The sequence below is a fragment of the Sphaeramia orbicularis genome, chromosome 10 (genome assembly GCF_902148855.1).
Source record: "Sphaeramia orbicularis chromosome 10, fSphaOr1.1, whole genome shotgun sequence".
NCBI classification, from domain to species: Eukaryota; Metazoa; Chordata; class Actinopteri; order Kurtiformes; family Apogonidae; genus Sphaeramia; species Sphaeramia orbicularis.
In genome coordinates, this window is record NC_043966.1 from 19443026 (window position 1) to 19459718 (window position 16693).

Below are 16693 nucleotides of genomic sequence, written 5' to 3' on the forward strand. Positions count from 1 at the left end.
GAAATGGAGAAAGAACACATTATGTACATGAAAGGATGCACACCTGGGACTCTGCGTGGCAGGAGGTCGGACCTCTGGACATGTCCTCCAGTGGAACTCCCCCACTGTTGGCTGTCATCCTCTGAAGCCATGCCAGAAGCGCTGCAGGAGCTCTGTAACTTTGGAACGTGGACTTTGGTGCGGCCGCCCACGGCAGGGGTCCAGCTCAGGCAGGCATACATATAGGCCTGCACATCACAAAGCAACGGCTGTTTCAAGTAGAAAAAGTAAGGGGGTCAAAAAGTCCATTCACCCTGAGAGAAGTGGGGCAGATAGATGCTTGTTTGAGGATTGAGGGGGTGGAAAGGGAGACAAGTGTTAGAAAGAGGGAGGGGAGTTTGCATGAAGGACAATTATTATTATGCAGAGAAAGAGTCTTTTATAACGAGTCTGTCAAACTAAGAACAAAACACTTCGTATACATTTCAAAGATTCCTGTGATCTAAAAAAGCATATTGTCATTGTCACATTATAAATATAGAGGAGGAACAGTTCATGACTCTATTTAAAGAGATAAAATATGTCAGATTTTACAGACTTCACTTTAATCATAATAGAGATGAGTGCCAGAAATATGCCCACATGCCATTAACCAGAAATGTTCAACTTCAAGTGCATATCATTGTCACACTTTGGATTAATGAACATCTTAACGGGATAATTATAAATGGTTGTTTTTCAAGTGAACCTCAGTCTAATACACAGGTGTCAAACATGCGGCCCGGGGCCCAAAACTGGCCCGCCGAATGTTCCAATCCGGCCCGTGGGATGAATTTGCAGAGTGCAAGTTAGGGCATCAAACTCAAAAATATCATAATAACCTATAAATAATGACAACACCATTTTTTCTGTTTGATTTAGTGCAAAAAACATTAAACTGTGAAAATGTTTACATTAACAAACTATCCGTTAAAATATGAATAACTTGAACAAATATGAACACACTGAAATGTCTGAAGAAAATTAAGTGCAATTTTAAGAATATTCTGCCTGTTAGTAAATGTTTTGTGCCTTTGTAGATCTGATCTGTAATGCATCTGTATAAATGATAAGTAATATACACTATATTGCCAAAAGTATTTGCTCACCTGCCTTGACTCGCATATGAATTTCAGTGCCATCCCATTCCTAGTCTATGGGGTTCAATATGACGTGGGTCCACCCTTTGCAGCTATAACAGCTTCAACTCTTCTGGGAAGGCTGTCCACAAGGTTTAGGAGTGTGTTCATGGGAATTTTGGACCATTCTTCCAGAAGCGCATTTATGAGGTCACACACTGATGTTGGACAGAAGGCCTGGCTCTCAGTCTCCGCTCTAATTCATCCCAAAGGTGTTCTATGGGGTTGAGGTCAGGACTGTGTGCAGGCCAGTCAAGTTCATCCACACCAGACTCTGTCATCCATGTCTTTATGGACCTTGCTTTGTGCACTGGTGCACAGTCATGTTGGAAGAGGAAGGGGCCAGCTCCAAACTGTTCCCACAAAGTTGGGAGCATGGAATTGTCCAAAATGTCTTGGTCTGCTGAAGCATTCCCAGTTCCTTTCACTGGAACTAAGGGGCCAAGCCCAGCTCCTGAAGAACAACCCCACACCATAATCCCCCCTCCACCAAATTTTACACTTGGCACAATGCAGTCTGACAAGTATCGTTCTCCTGGCGACCGCCAAACCCAGACCCGTCCATCAGATTGCCAGATGGAGAAGTGCGATTGGTCACTCCAGAGAAGGCACCTCCACTGCTCTAGAGTCCAGTGGCAGCGTGCTTTACACCACTGCATCCGGCGCTTTGCATTGCCGGCTTGGATGCAGCTGCTCAGCCATGGAAACCCATTCCATGAAGCTCTCTGTGCACTGTTCTGGAGCTAATCTGAAGGCCACATGAAGTTTGGAGGTCTGTAGCCATTGACTCTGCAGAAAGTTGGCGACCTCTTTGCAGTATGCGCCACAGCATCCGCTGACCCCGCTCAGTCAGTTTACGTGGCCTACCACTTTGTGGCTGAGTTGCTGTCGTTCCCAAACACTTCCGCTTTCTTATAATACAGCTGACAGTTGACTGTGGAATATTTAGGAGCCAGGAAATTTCACGACTGGATTTGTTGCACAGGTGGCATCCTATCACAGTTCCACGCTGGAATTCACTGAGCTCCTGAGAGCGACCCATTCTGTCACAAATGTTTGTAAAAGCAGTCTGCATGCCTAGGTGCTTGATTTTATACACCTGTGGCCATGGAAGTGATTGGAACACCTGATTTTGATTATTTGGATGGGTGAGCCAATACTTTTGGCAATATAGTGTAATATTGATAAAATTGTACTTATAATATTTCTTAACAAACTCCATTTTTTTCAGGTTATTCACATCCTCTTTGTTTGGATAGTTTTTAAATGTAAACATTGGCATAATTGAATATTATTTTTTGCATTAAAAGAATTTGGAGTTGTCATTATTTATTGGCTATCATGCTATTATTTTACTGGTCCGGCCCACTTCAGATTAAATTGGGCTGAATGTGGCCCCCGGAAGAAAATGAGTTTGACACCCCTGGTCTAATAGGTTATATTCTGTATTCTACACATTCACTAAGCAGTGGAAATAATGGTATAGAAAGCTAACAGAAATCTACCAGTGGAGTCTTAACTGTGCCTCCACTTCAGAACCATAATGAGGGCTAATCCTGTATAGGGCCTGTAAGCAGTAGGTCATTTGTTAGTAAGAGAAGTGATATCCCCCTGGGACCACCTGCTCCCATTCTAACACTGACACACACCTGCAGTGTGAACACCTTCCAAAGGACATACTACACTAGGAGCAATTTACACAACATGCTATGTGCTTCGAAAAGAGGAATTTTGGTCAGATTTTTCAGTTTCATCATTACTGGTTTTAAGTAATCCAAAAGTGATCAATTATTGAGTATGAGGTATTTCTCTGTTTCAAACCATTTTTTAGGGGGTTATCAGTGTCCTCTGTGGTTGAATATAAGGCTATACCATGTGCTCCCAAAATTGTATTTTTGGTCATATTTTTAAATTTACTACAAAAACAAATCTAAATGATTAAAAAGACATCAATAAATGTTTTATGAGTTATTTCGTCAGCGCCCCCTTAGTGGTCAAATATAAGGTTATACTATGTGCTCTAAAAAAAATAGAATTTTGGTCAGATTTTTTAAAATTATTTTTTTACCAGTCCTACATGATCTGAAAGGGAGTAAAAATGTTTTATGAGGCATTTCAAATCAATTTTTCAAATCTTTTTTTTTTTTTTTTTTTTTTAATAGCAATGCTGTTAAATAAATCAAGCAATGCACAGCCAGTTTAGTGTCATCCCTGCAGCCACAGACTTGAATGGTTATGGAATAAAATCCACAATCATCTTTGTGTCAGACAAGACCAAGATTAATCTGAGTAATTATTTAAAACACTTATTTAAAACTTATTCCACAACATTTACAAAATTACCACTTTCAGATCACACACTGCAGCCTTACTACTTTACCTGAGGACAATTACAAAAACCCTTTGAAAAATCTGAAACACCTCCACCAGTTCATATTAATGTCTTACCAATTATATACAGACCACATTTTCAAATCTATCCAAAAACCATTTTTGGTGTGTATAGCATTTCTACATTTCACTAACAGCCTTAGAAACAACCTGAAACAGCTCAAGGATCATTTATTAATACCTAAAACACTCCAGAAACATACATCAGAGCTGGTCCATTTCTGAAGCACATAGTAAAGCATTATTACTACTCCACAAGTAACATTAGACAGCCGCATGAAAAAGCCTTCGAAACACTCACAAACACCTCAGAGAACATTTGTAAATGTCTAGCAATTATCTAAAACACTTTTGAAACACCTTCCAAACCCCACATAACATGACCATTTTTACAGTACAAAGGCTTACCACTCCATCACCGGGGGGTAGGTAACCACTAATTAAATGTCTGAAACTACTGAGTATTAGAGCTGCAGTCAAAGTGTGTATGTGTGTGTGTGTGTGTGTGTGTGTGTGTGTGAGAATAAAGACTTTCCATCATTATTCATTTTGACCTCATAGAAATGATCAAAAGATTATGATCACAATTACTTTTTCCTCCACAGCATTGATGCTCAATAAGTAAATCAGATGATATACAGACAGTTCAGTTGTCTTGAGTGGTCTTGAAATAAAACCCAGACTCTTTACGTGTGAGATGAAACCAAGACCTTCAAAAAGCAATAAAAAAAAAAATCTTCAAAAAGATCAATCTTTGCAATTTTCTAAAACACTTTAGAAACACATTCCATAACATTTCCACATTGTACCTGAAAAAGCACAATCAAAACATCAATTTCTGAAGTATGTACAGTCACAGAAAAAAATTATTAGACCATCAAAAGTCATCAAAAACATTGGTTATACAATCAAGTACTAACTCCTGTGTGTATCATGTGACTAAAACACAAAAGAAAACATGGAATGCTTAAAAGCACTGTTTTTGTCAGTACAATGCCATAGATATTGATGTAAGAAATGAAGTGATTTTGGTTATTATAAAAAAAAAAAACATGGAAAATGGATAGATATCAGCTCTGAAATTAAACTACTATGAGCTATTTTTGTTGTTATCATTATATTTCTTCAAACAAATGTACGTTTAGTTGTACCAGGCATTAAAATGAACAAGAAACTGAAGAAAACAAGGGTGGTCTAATAATTTTTTCCATGACTGTAAGAGCGTCACATTAACCCAGAAAATTAAAGTTCTTTGGAACTGGAGCCTTTTTTGGTCCTTCTGAACAACTGAAACAATTTTTTTTTCAAATATCAATTTCCTTGTATGAGTTTCAATTTTGTATCATATTTGATACATCAGGTCTCAATGCTCAAATATTATTATTTTTGAACACATAAAAACAAAATGTAACACAAACCTGTCCAACAAATTGATAATTCCTTTTCAAAATTGGCAAAGTTCTTCCTCCTTCCTCATTAATGACAGTCTTGTAGTGTCACTGGAAAGGCCTCTGGTGAACAAATTCCTCCCCCCTGGTTGATTATCCATGTATTGCTTGTATCTAATTGTATACATCAGGTTTTTCAAGAAAACAATATATCACACTCATCATGTAGGGCTTCAAAAGTCATGTATCAAATATGATACATTTGGCGTTATAGCAGTGGTTCCCAACCTTTTTTGGCTCGTGACCCCATTTTAACATCACAGATTTCTGGCGACCCCAGACATTCAAAACGGAGAATTTTTTTTTTTTTTTGCTACAATTAATTTGTTTTTGATCATGAAGTAGTTTGCTATACTATGTTCCAAATAAACGCTAATTTTAGACGACATTTAGTCTATATAATGTATGTTATTACGGACGGAGGCAGAAAAGCCAGGTGTAGATTACTGCACAAAGAGAGAATTTTATTTTCCTTGGTCAGGATATGTACAGTCAGTCCAGCTTGGATTTACAAGGCTGACAATTAGTACTGAACAAACAATCAGTCAAACTATGAATTATGAAAGAGCTGCAGCCTCTGAAACCGACCACAATGAACATTTGACAGATAAACAGAACCACAGTGCTTCAGTTTCAGACTCAGAGTTTGTCATGTCTTTTATATATTGTGACTGTCTCTCTCAACTCACCATATATATATATATATATATTTTTTTTTTTATCAGTAAGTATGTTTTGTTTTTTTTAAATCAATTACTAGACATTTCAAGTGACCCCATTTGAATTCCAGGTGACCCTTCATGGGGTCCCGACCCCAGGGTTGAATAACACTGCATTATAGGGTTAAATTAGACCACTGAATGAGATGGGAATCAAAAGACTTACAGTAATGTAATGTGAAATTTATTAAAGCACTGATGGCAGGTTCCAAAAGCTTTTGCAGATTAAAATGACAGAAAAAAGGACATAATTTTATTTCCACCCTTGTTAACAGAGCTACTCCTCAGAGCATTTCAAGCAACCTGCTGTTGATTTATTCACCAAGGTTAAAGGTGGACTGAGTTGTTTATGGCTGCTAGTGCTAAAGTTGTCTAACTGTTTCACATTGTATGCTTTAAGTGGGCAAACTATGAAATGGAAGCTGGTTTAGAAACCAAGCAAAGTGATTCTACTCAAAATGAGCCCCATATGGAAACAATCTACTACCTACATTAGCGCTGTCCACATCAGTTACCGCAATGGATGCCATTGCTGCCTCAGAGGGTGAGTGCAGAGGTAAAGTGATGAACGACTGCCTCATGTGAAATCAGCAGACCTGGACTAAGGTTATTGCACTTTAGCTCACCCCGTAATAAAATAAACACAAGAGAGAAATACAGTTCATAACACAAACATAGCTGTTGAGTGACCTGTTGATTTTGATCGGTGATGGAGATTTCTGTGGTTACGTCCTGCTGAAATAATCTCCTCAGTGAAAATCAAAATGGTGAGACCTGCCAACAGTGCCGCTGCCATGTGGTCACCAGGGATACTTTTGAAACATTGTGGGCTGCCCAGTAACCTCACATTCATCTTTGCAGAGAAACGTTTAAGACCTCAGTGGCGTCAAATAAATCATGCAGCTTGGCCTGAACCAGTGAAATGGAACATGAAGAATTGAGCTGTGAATCATCCCAATGTAGGCTTTAGCATCGCAAATGTTACAACACAACAGGATAAACTATAAAACTGTCTGCGCCCATCCTACAGAGGATTTGAGAGAAAACACTGTTCTCCATACCCGAGGAGGTTTGTGAACATATATTTTCTGCAGCTTCACCAGGAGTTGAAAGACTTGAAAGCAAGAGAAATATTCCAGCACCGGTTTCAGTAATGATAGCATGAGGTCATATGAGAGAATTTCTGTTTCAAGTGTGTAAAGATTGACGGATAGGTCATTTCACCACTGATGAGTTCAAGTGTTCTTGTATTGAAACAAAGCTGTCTTTATAACCATAATTAAAACATATTCAGTTACTGGTTTTTGAATCTCTTTTTTTTGCCTTCTATGCGTTGTGGTTTACGACCTTCAGGGTATTGGAACATTTTATATCACAAACCTTCAAGTTTAAGGCTCTGACAATTAAAAAAGACCATTGTGCTATATGTGAAAGAGATCAGCTGTGATTAACTGTGAATACGCGATGAATTCTTTCACGAAGGTCAAGCCACACATTCCCAATGAACATGGTCTGACTCATGTAGTGCAAATGAGGCATTTGAAACACTTTGGCTATTCAGCTTCATCTCTCCGTATCTTGTTTTCACATCTCTTGTAGGACATTCAGCATGTCCTTGCTGGTTGAGGCTTTCTGTGGCTCTGGCATTTTAAGGTCCTGGATGCAAAAGGACCAACAATATCCAATTATGCACGGCTTATTCTCGCAAGTCCGAATCATAGGCATGCTAGCACGATAGCTTAGCTAGATAAGACATTTTTCAATATCGAGGTTCTCTCACATCCTGTCACCAGCTGGTTCATGGACTGTACATCATACAAAAGGTCAAATTCATGAAGCAATTATAACAAGAATTTTTTCATAGAATATAGACGAGATAGGACAGGATTAGAAGCGACAGTTACTTGAGGTTAACTGATTGTGATGAATACTGTTGTACTCAGATCTCAAAACAAACAAACAAACAAAAAAAAGCCTCGTATTTCAAAGACAGGGTTTATTCTGGGAAATCACTATTAAAAATAGATAAACTATCACAGCCCAGCCTTCTCGATAAATTGTGAGAGGAGTAAATATAAGATACATGACTGTTAATTTAGGTGACATGGTGGTGCAGTGGATAGCACTGTCACCTCAGCAAGAAGATCCTTTCTATGTGTTTGGGTGGGTTCTCTCCAGGTCTTCCTCAGACCTTCCAATGACATCCACTGATAGGTTAATTGGTTAATTGAATGCACTGCAAAAATCAATATCTTACCAAGTGTATTTTTCTCATTTCTAGTCAAAATATCTCATCACACTTAAAATAAGACATAATCACCTAAAGAGTAACTTTTCAGTGAGATATAAGAACGTATTTTTTACAATAGATCTTGAAAATCATATCTCAAGTAATCTTACCAAGATAATTTTCACTTGTTCCATTAGCAGATTTTTTTTTTTTTCTTAATTCAAGATTTTTTTTGCTAAAGTCAAGCAAAAAAATCTGCTAATGGAACTAGAGAAAATTATCTTGGTAAAATTTCTTGAAGTAAGATTTTCTAGATCTATTGTCTAAAAATAAGTTCTTATATCTCACTGAAAAGTTACTCTTTAGGTGATTATGTCTTATTTTAAGTGTGATGAGATCTTTTGACTAGAACTGAGAAAAATACACTTGATTTAGATTTTTGTAGTATGTGAGAGTGTGTTGAGCCGCATTATGTAATAAATTCCCATTATGTACTAAAAGTTCAAAATGTAATAAGAATGTCACGTCATCTTGTAATAAAGCCGCATTATGTAATAAACTGACACATTTTGTAATAAAATACTTCAATGCATTATGTTGTAAATTTTTTCGCATTATGTAGTAAGTTATTACAATTTGAGAAATTTATTACAAAATGCACTTGACACATTTTTATTTCCAGGAAAATGTAATGTGCTAAATTAATCTTTAAACTGTGTGGTTAAAGTTCTAATTACATTACCTGTAGCTCCTGTGACTAATTTCTGCTAAATTGCTCTGACATTATATTAATTTGGATTGTTATTACATAATGAACCATGTTATTACATTTTTTTTTTAAAATAAAAATGTGTCAAGTGCATTTTGTAATAAATTTCTCAAATTGTAGTAACTTACTACATAATGTGAAAAAATTTACTATATAATGCGTTGATGTAGTTTATTACAAAATACGTCAGTTTATTACATAATGCGGCTTTATTACAAGATGACGTGACATTCTTATTACATTTTGAACTTTTAGTACATAATGGGAATTTATTACATAATGCGGCTCAACAGTGAGTGGTTGTTTGTCTCTATATGTCAGCCCTGTGATGAACTGGTGGCTTGTCCAGGGTGTACCCCATCTTCACCCATAGGTAGCTGGGATAGGCTCCAGTGACCTCCACAACCCTAGTGAGGATAAAGCAGGTTCAGAAGATGAATGACTGTTTCTTGAATTGGAAAACCAGCCATTTTGAAGAATCACAACTTTGTTTTATGCTTGCACAAACTCAATATACTTCAGAAATGGGACCAGAGTTATTCAAATCTAATTTTTCCTCTCATCAGTAAAACATAAAGTAAAATATATATTGAACTGAGAAAAATAAATGAAAAATTATTCAAAACTACATTTAAAAAAATGTAATTATATGTTTTAGAACAAGAACTTTCAATACTGAAGCACTATCAGAGACATATTTCTTTGTTGAAATGTTTGGGTTTTTTTACAGTTTCACATGCAGAAGTATTTGATGACCAAAATAAAACCAGTCTTTATGGATGGATGGATTTAGGGTGTAGAGCAGGGGTGTCAAACTCATTTTAGTTCAGGGGCCACATTCAGCCCAATTTGATCTACAGTGAGCCGGACCAGTGAAATAATAGCGGTGAAAAAAGTAAAATTATATATGATCAGATTTACATCTACATAGCTTCCTTAAAAATTGAATAACATGAACAACTTGAATTGTCTTGAGAAAAACAAGTGCAATTTTAACAATATTCTGCCTCGGTTTATCAGTTTATCATTCACACATGTTTGTTACAATCGCACAAAACATTTAGTAACAGGCAGAATATTGGTCAAATTGCATTTACTTTTCTTATGACATTTCTGTTTGTTCATATTTGTTCAGGTTATTCACGTTTTTTGTAAAAGTATTGTTTGGTAATGTAAACATTTTCAAGTAATTTTACTTTTTTACACCAAAAAAACACAAAGAGAGAAGCTGGTGTTGTCATTATTTATAGGTTATTATGATAATATTTTACTGGTCTGACCCACTTGATATCTAATTAGACTGTATGTGTATGTGTCTGTACATGGAACCTGAATTAAAATGATTTTGACACCACGGATTGTTAATATCTTCAGTGTAATTTTTGCATTTCACAAATTCATCCCGCGGGCCAGATTAGACCCTTTGGCGGGCCGAATTTGGCCCCCGGGCCACATGTTTGATATCTGTGGTGTAGAGCATTTAGGCAGATTACTCCAGTTTAATTCAGGAAATATTAAAATAGTACATTTAGCTTCTCTGATGATTTGTCTATAATGATTGAAGTAGCTATTGTATTGCAAATGATACCAAAATAGGAATTATTTCTTTAATTTTGTGCCACTAAATGAGCTCTGAGCAGTTTGGGTGTTTATTATTGTCTGTAATGTTTGTTTCACTTTTATGCAAAGGGTAAATCAACATAAATTGGCTTTGACATATTGATCCTCATATTGACTCACATATTACTGGTCCTTGTAAATGTGATATTTCTACCAATCTCGTATAGAAATGCCTGTCAGTAGCAGGAGCTTCTGTGCTGCGACCCTTTCAAGATGTATGGCCTCTACGTTGTATTTAAAAGAAAATGATCCCTCATCTGTAAATTTCACTGCTGTGTCCCAAATGAAATGGCCTGTGTGTGAAAGTGAGCTCCCTCCATCCCTCATCACCATATACCCTCAGGACACACTTTGACCAGTATGGGGGAAAGGAAGCCCATGTCTAATGCTTTGTGCAGTTATTTCAGGTCCTCACAATTTCCATTGATTACACATAAAAAGACCACATAGGAGTTGTGCTCTCATGTGGAGCCGTCATTATGTTTTCAGTGTGAAATGGCCCAGGGAACATATTCCTCTAATAGAGTACATATGATATCCCTCTGAAAGTGATGTATTTACAGATATACTTATTTCAGATTCTGATTTTCATTAAATATTATAAATAACTGACTAAATATTTGACTTTATTTCACATTCCATGCGTTTACATGACAACTTTTATTCCTGGTTGAATCTGAATAAATGTTAGATCCTATTTAAGATGCCCATGTAAACACCTTATTCCAGTTGAAAAAGAATAGTTCGGATTAAATTTAAATCCCAATAAAGTCACTGGTTTAATCCCCTTTTAATTCCGAACTAAATTATTCCTCAGACACGTAAACCCTTTATTCCGTTTGGACTTTATTCCTGCCATTCTGCTCATGCTCGTTGTCTTGTCCTGTCGCGATGACGCACACATTCTGCGCTGGCGGAAGAATATGCAATGCAGTCTAGTCAACCCAAACCGTTCCAGTGGGCTATTCTGATGGGATCTACCAGCCTGGAAAACCCTTAAAGAATAGGTCATCACCTGGTTTTTTATTCATTCATTTGTCATGCACTAATGAGTTCGATAAGTGGGCAAATCAGTTTACACTGCAGTGCACCGATTGCCTTGTTCTCGCAGCCCCTCCATTATCTTAGCTTAGCCTAGCTTAGCATAATCGCTTCATTCCTATGGTCAGACATAGCCAGGCTTTTATAGGTGATTCGTAGTATTTTATGAGTGATTTTGTGAAATTCAGTTCTCCCGAATCATTCCTTTAGTCCGCTGGGGTCAATATGATCACAAATTGAGGCTCAAATCATGGTGAAGTGACTTACTGCAGTAAGAAAATCTTGGGAAATAAAAACTAATGCAAAGCTAAAACAGTAAAGCAAAGCTAATTTAACGCATGCATCCCTTCCAACAAAAAGATTTTCCAACTTCCGTCAACACAACAGTCCCAAGATTGTATGAGTGCAGTAAGTCGCAGATCTAAAGAAATAATTAGGGAAAATCGGATTTCAGAAAATCACTTACAGAAGACAACAAATCACCTTTAAAAAACTGGGTACGTGTGACCATGGAAATGCAGTGACTATGCTAAGCTAAGCTAACAGAAGGGCTGCGAGAAAAAACCTCATGTAACCGTACCCAGTGTAAGCCTGCTGCCACTAGCAGAGCTCTTTTACTGAGGAAAATATTTTTCATTTTTCACCAATATCACCTCAGGACATCATCTAATTACCAAGGAGCCACATGACTGGAACAAACAATGAGCGTATCATCTGGCACTAGCTTTCTATTATATCTAAAGAGTGTTCATGAAATGAACTGACACAACCTATAAATGGGACCATTTTCAAAGCTCAACGGCAGCATCGGTGTGCCAAAATGTGCAGAATTTCCCAGGTGATGCGATGTTTAGTTAAATACTGTGTGCAATCCTACACAGATGGAGATGAATCCAACCCAAAACCCTCTGGAGGCCTGTGCACCTTTCCAGAAAGTTTAATGATTGAGCTTCGAAGTGGCAAATCCACCAGGAGAGAAAGCTGGTTGTAAGTGAAAGCTGGAAATGTGATTAAGGCCTGAACCTCTGTGGTAGGAGATCCACCCAACAAATCCCAAACTCAACACCGTAATTCTGCTGTGCTTCCTCTGGAGATGTTTAGCATTTGTTAACATAAACCTGTTTAGTGTGACACTGGATGACGGCCCCTGAAGTGACAGATGTTTCTCTTTAATATGAAGGGAAGCATTTTTTGGAGCAGTGTGAGGATACTTTCTGGGGTTGAGTCAAAGATGCTCAGGTTGCTTCAGGCTGTTTGAAATCTTGGGCTTCTGCCGGCTTTCTCCCTCTCTCTCTCTCTGTGAAAGGTTTGTGTGTTTGTGTCAAATAGATCTATTTCAGAGAACAAGAAAGCAGCTCCATCCTTTCTTTTCTCACCTCCATCAGCTCTCAGACAAGATGCCTTGGGGGTTATTTTAAATTTTTGCAAGTTGAGGGTCATTCTAGTCTCAAACAAGAATGAACAAAGTAAAACAGGCCCGCTCCTTACAAAACAAAGCAAAAACATTGTCCCTGAAATGGATTTTAGGTTTGTAGAAGTCATCTGGTTGATTCTCATTGCTTCTGGGATTTGAGTAAACTCTTTCTCCTGACTGCTATGAATGAAAACAGCCTCACTCCACGTTTCAAGTGACGTTCCATCATCTGCTGAGTGGAAGAACTGTTCCACAGATCCTGCGACACTGCTGTGTGTGTTCAGTTGTAATGGGATGGCTCAAGTATTGTGGAGAAGGAACAAAAACAAAGGCCTCTCTCATGAAGCTGCCGGCGTGTTTGTGTGGCACGTTGACGAGTCTTGAGACACCAGAGGGAAATCCACTAGACCTTCAAAAGGAGAGCACGGTGGGGGAGTGTTGGAACTCTGATGGTTTGGACAGCTTGAAAACAACACAACACAACACAAGTTAACTGGACCAGCACACATAAACACAACATAACTCAGTATTATGGATGGGCATTCAATGTACAGACTGAAACTGGAAAAAGCAAACGTGTGCTTACAAGGTACTACGTAGCAGGTCCAGACGTGATGTGTGGTATAATATATAAATGCATACTACACACATACACACATATACACAGGAAGCTACTGAATTATAGATGCAGAAACAGGAAATTCCTCCCTTTACCCTCTGGCACTCAGGTTCTGACCTTGCACTAAATCAATTAGCAGTGCCATGGGCAATCAGCAGACCTCCCCAGAGACTCGATGAATGCACCCTTAATTCAAGAGGGGCTCTCGGACCTCCTCTCCTCAGTCCCTACCTAATGGGTGGCCGCTGCTCGGGCTCATACTGCGACACAAACAGGATGGGCTTCTCACACAGCGCAAATCCAAGAGCAGTAGGGCTGAGACGGGTGTGTTTCCTCCACTGTGCAGCGTCCTGTGTACAGCATAAAGCAACGTGATGTCATGAATTGTGTAAATATATGTCAGGGTAGAGACTGCGATCTGGTAGGATCGGCGATTCTACCAGTAGAGACTCCGATCATAGTCTCTACCAGTAGAAACTCCGATCAGAGTCTCTACTGGTAGAAACTCTGATCCGAACCCTAACCCTAACCCTAACCCTAACCCTAACCCCTAACCCTAACCCTAACCCTAGCCCTTCTACTGGCAGGATCGGAGTTTCTACCAGTAGAGACTCTAATCGGAGTTTCTACTGGTAGAGACTACAATCGGAGTCTCTACTGGTAGAATCGCCGATCCTACCAGATCGCAGTCTCTACCCTTACATATACATGGCACTTTTATTTGTCTACATTATAAATTTTCTGCGTGTGTGTTCATGCTGCGTCAAATACCACACAGTGACTGGTTAGAGTTAGTTTAGGGTTAAATTTAGGATTAGGTTTAGGGGTAGGGTTATGGGTAGGGTTATGGGTAGGGTTAGGGCTAGGGTTATTTACAGGGTAAGTGTTAATTACATGTTTGTTACATGTTAATTATGTTTAGTGTTTTATTTCAAGGTATTTAAGGGTTAATAACATGTTTATTACATTTTAATTATATGTTATACACTATTACAAGGGTTAGGGTTATTAAAATGTTAAATTTAATAACATGTTTATTACATGTTTATAACACGTTAACATGTTTATTACATTTTTATTATATGTTATACATTATTAAAAAGGTTAGGGTTTTTAGCATGTTAAATATAATAACATGATTACTACATGTTTATAATATGTTAATAACATGGTTTTTTTTACATGTTTATAACACATTTATAACTCATTTATTACGTTTTTATTATATGTTACACATCATTACAAAGGTTAGGGTTATAAACATGTTAAGTGTTAATGAAATGTTTATTACATGTTTATTATTATTTTTATTGTGTGTTTTTACAATGTAAGCATGTGTCAGGGTTTGGGGCTAAGAGGTTAGGGGTAGGGTTAGGTTTAGGGGTAGGGGTAGATTTAGGGTTAGGGTAGGGTTAGGATTAGGGTTAGGGGTTAGGGTAAGGGTTAGGGTTACGGTTAGGGTTACGGTTAGGGTCAGGTTAGGGTTACGGTTAGGGTTTGGGTTAGGGGTTTAGGGTTTGGGTTAGGCTATAGGGGTTAGGGTTAGGGTAAGGGGTTAGGGTTAGGGGGTTAGGGTTCGGGTTCGGGTTTGGGGTTAGGGTTAGGGGGTTAGGGTTAGGGTATGGGTTAGGGGTTAGGGTTAGGGTTGGGAGGGGGTGGGGGGGTTAGCGTTAGGGTTTGGGGTTAGGTTTTGGGGTTAGAGTTAGGGGTTAGGGGTTAGGGTTGGGGGTTAGGGTTTGGGTTAGGGGTTAGGGGGTTAGGGTAAGGGGTAAGGGTTAGGGTAAGGGTTGGGGTGGGGTGGGGTTAGAGGGTTTGTGTTAGGGTCAGGGTTAGGGGTATGGGTTAGGGTTAGGGGGTTAGGGTAAGGGTTGGGGTGGGGTTAGAGGGTTTGGGTGAGGGTCAGGGTTAGGGGTTAGGGTTAGGTTAGGGTTAGGGGTTAGGGTTTGGTTTAGGGGTTAGTGTTATGGTTAGGTTAGGGTAAGGGTTAGGGGTTAGGGGTTAGGGTAGGGTTAGGGTTAGGTTAGGGTAGGGTTCGGGTTTGGGTTAGGGGTTAGGGTTTGGGGTTAGGGTAAGGGGTAAGGGTTAGGGTAAGGATTGGGGTGGGGTTAGAGGGTTTGGGTGAGGGTCAGGGTTAGGGGTTAGGGGTTAGGGATAGGGTTAGGGTTGGAGGGGGTCGGGGGAGGGTTAGGGTTAGGGGTTAGGGTTAGAGGGTTTGGATTAGGGTTAGGGTAGGGTTAGGGATTAGGGTTAGGGTTGGGGGGTTTGGGTTAGGGTTAGGGTTCGGGGTTAGGGTTTGGGGTTCGGGTTAGGGGTTAGGGTTGGGAGGGGGTGGGGGGGTTAGGGGTTAGGGTTAGGGTGAGAGGGTTAGGATTAGAGTTAGGGTTGGGGAAGGGTTAGGGTTAGTGTTAGTCAGGGTTAGGGGTTAGTGTTAGGGGTTAGGGTTTGAGGTTAGGGTTAGGGTTAGGTGTTAGGGTTAGGGGTTAGGGTAAGGGTTGGGGTGGGGTGGGGTTAGAGGGTCAGGGTTAGGGTTAGGGATTTGGGTTAGGGTTAGGGTTTGGGGTTAGGGTTTGGGTTAGGGTTAGGGTTAGGTTAGGGTTTGGGGTTAGGGGTTAGGGTAAGGTTAGGGTTAGGGGGTTAGGGTAAGGGTTGGGGTGGGGTTAGAGGGTTTGAGTTAGGGTTAGGGGTTAGGGTTAGGTTTAGGTTAGGGTTAGGGGTTTGGGGGTTAGGGGTTTGGGTTAGGGATTAGGGTTAGGGTTTGGGTTAGGGGTAAGGTTTGGGGGTTTGGGATTGGGGCGGCCATAGCTCAGTTGGTAGAGTGGGTCGTCCAATAACCGAAGGGTTGGCGGTTCGAATCCCGCTCTGTCCTAGTCAGTCCGTTGTGTCCTTGGGCAAGACACTTCACCCTCCTTGCCTCCAGTGCCACCCACACTGGTGTATGAATGGTCGGTGGTGGTCAGAGGGGCCATAGGCGCAAATGGCAGCCACGCTTCTGTCAGTCTGCCCCAGGGCAGCTGTGGCTACAGATGTAGTTTACCACCACCAGAGTGAGAATGTGAGCGCGAATGAATAATGGGTCAATAATGTAAAGCGCTTTGGGTGTCTAGAAAGGCGCTATATAAATCCAATCCATTATTATTATTGGGTTAGGGTTCGGGTTAGGGTTAGGGTAGGGTAAGGGTTAGGGGGTTAGGGTTAGGGTTTGGGCTAGGTTTAGGGTTAGGGTGAGGGCTGGGGTACGGTGTAGGTTTAGGGGTAGGGTGAGGGTGAGGGGTAGAGATAGGGTTA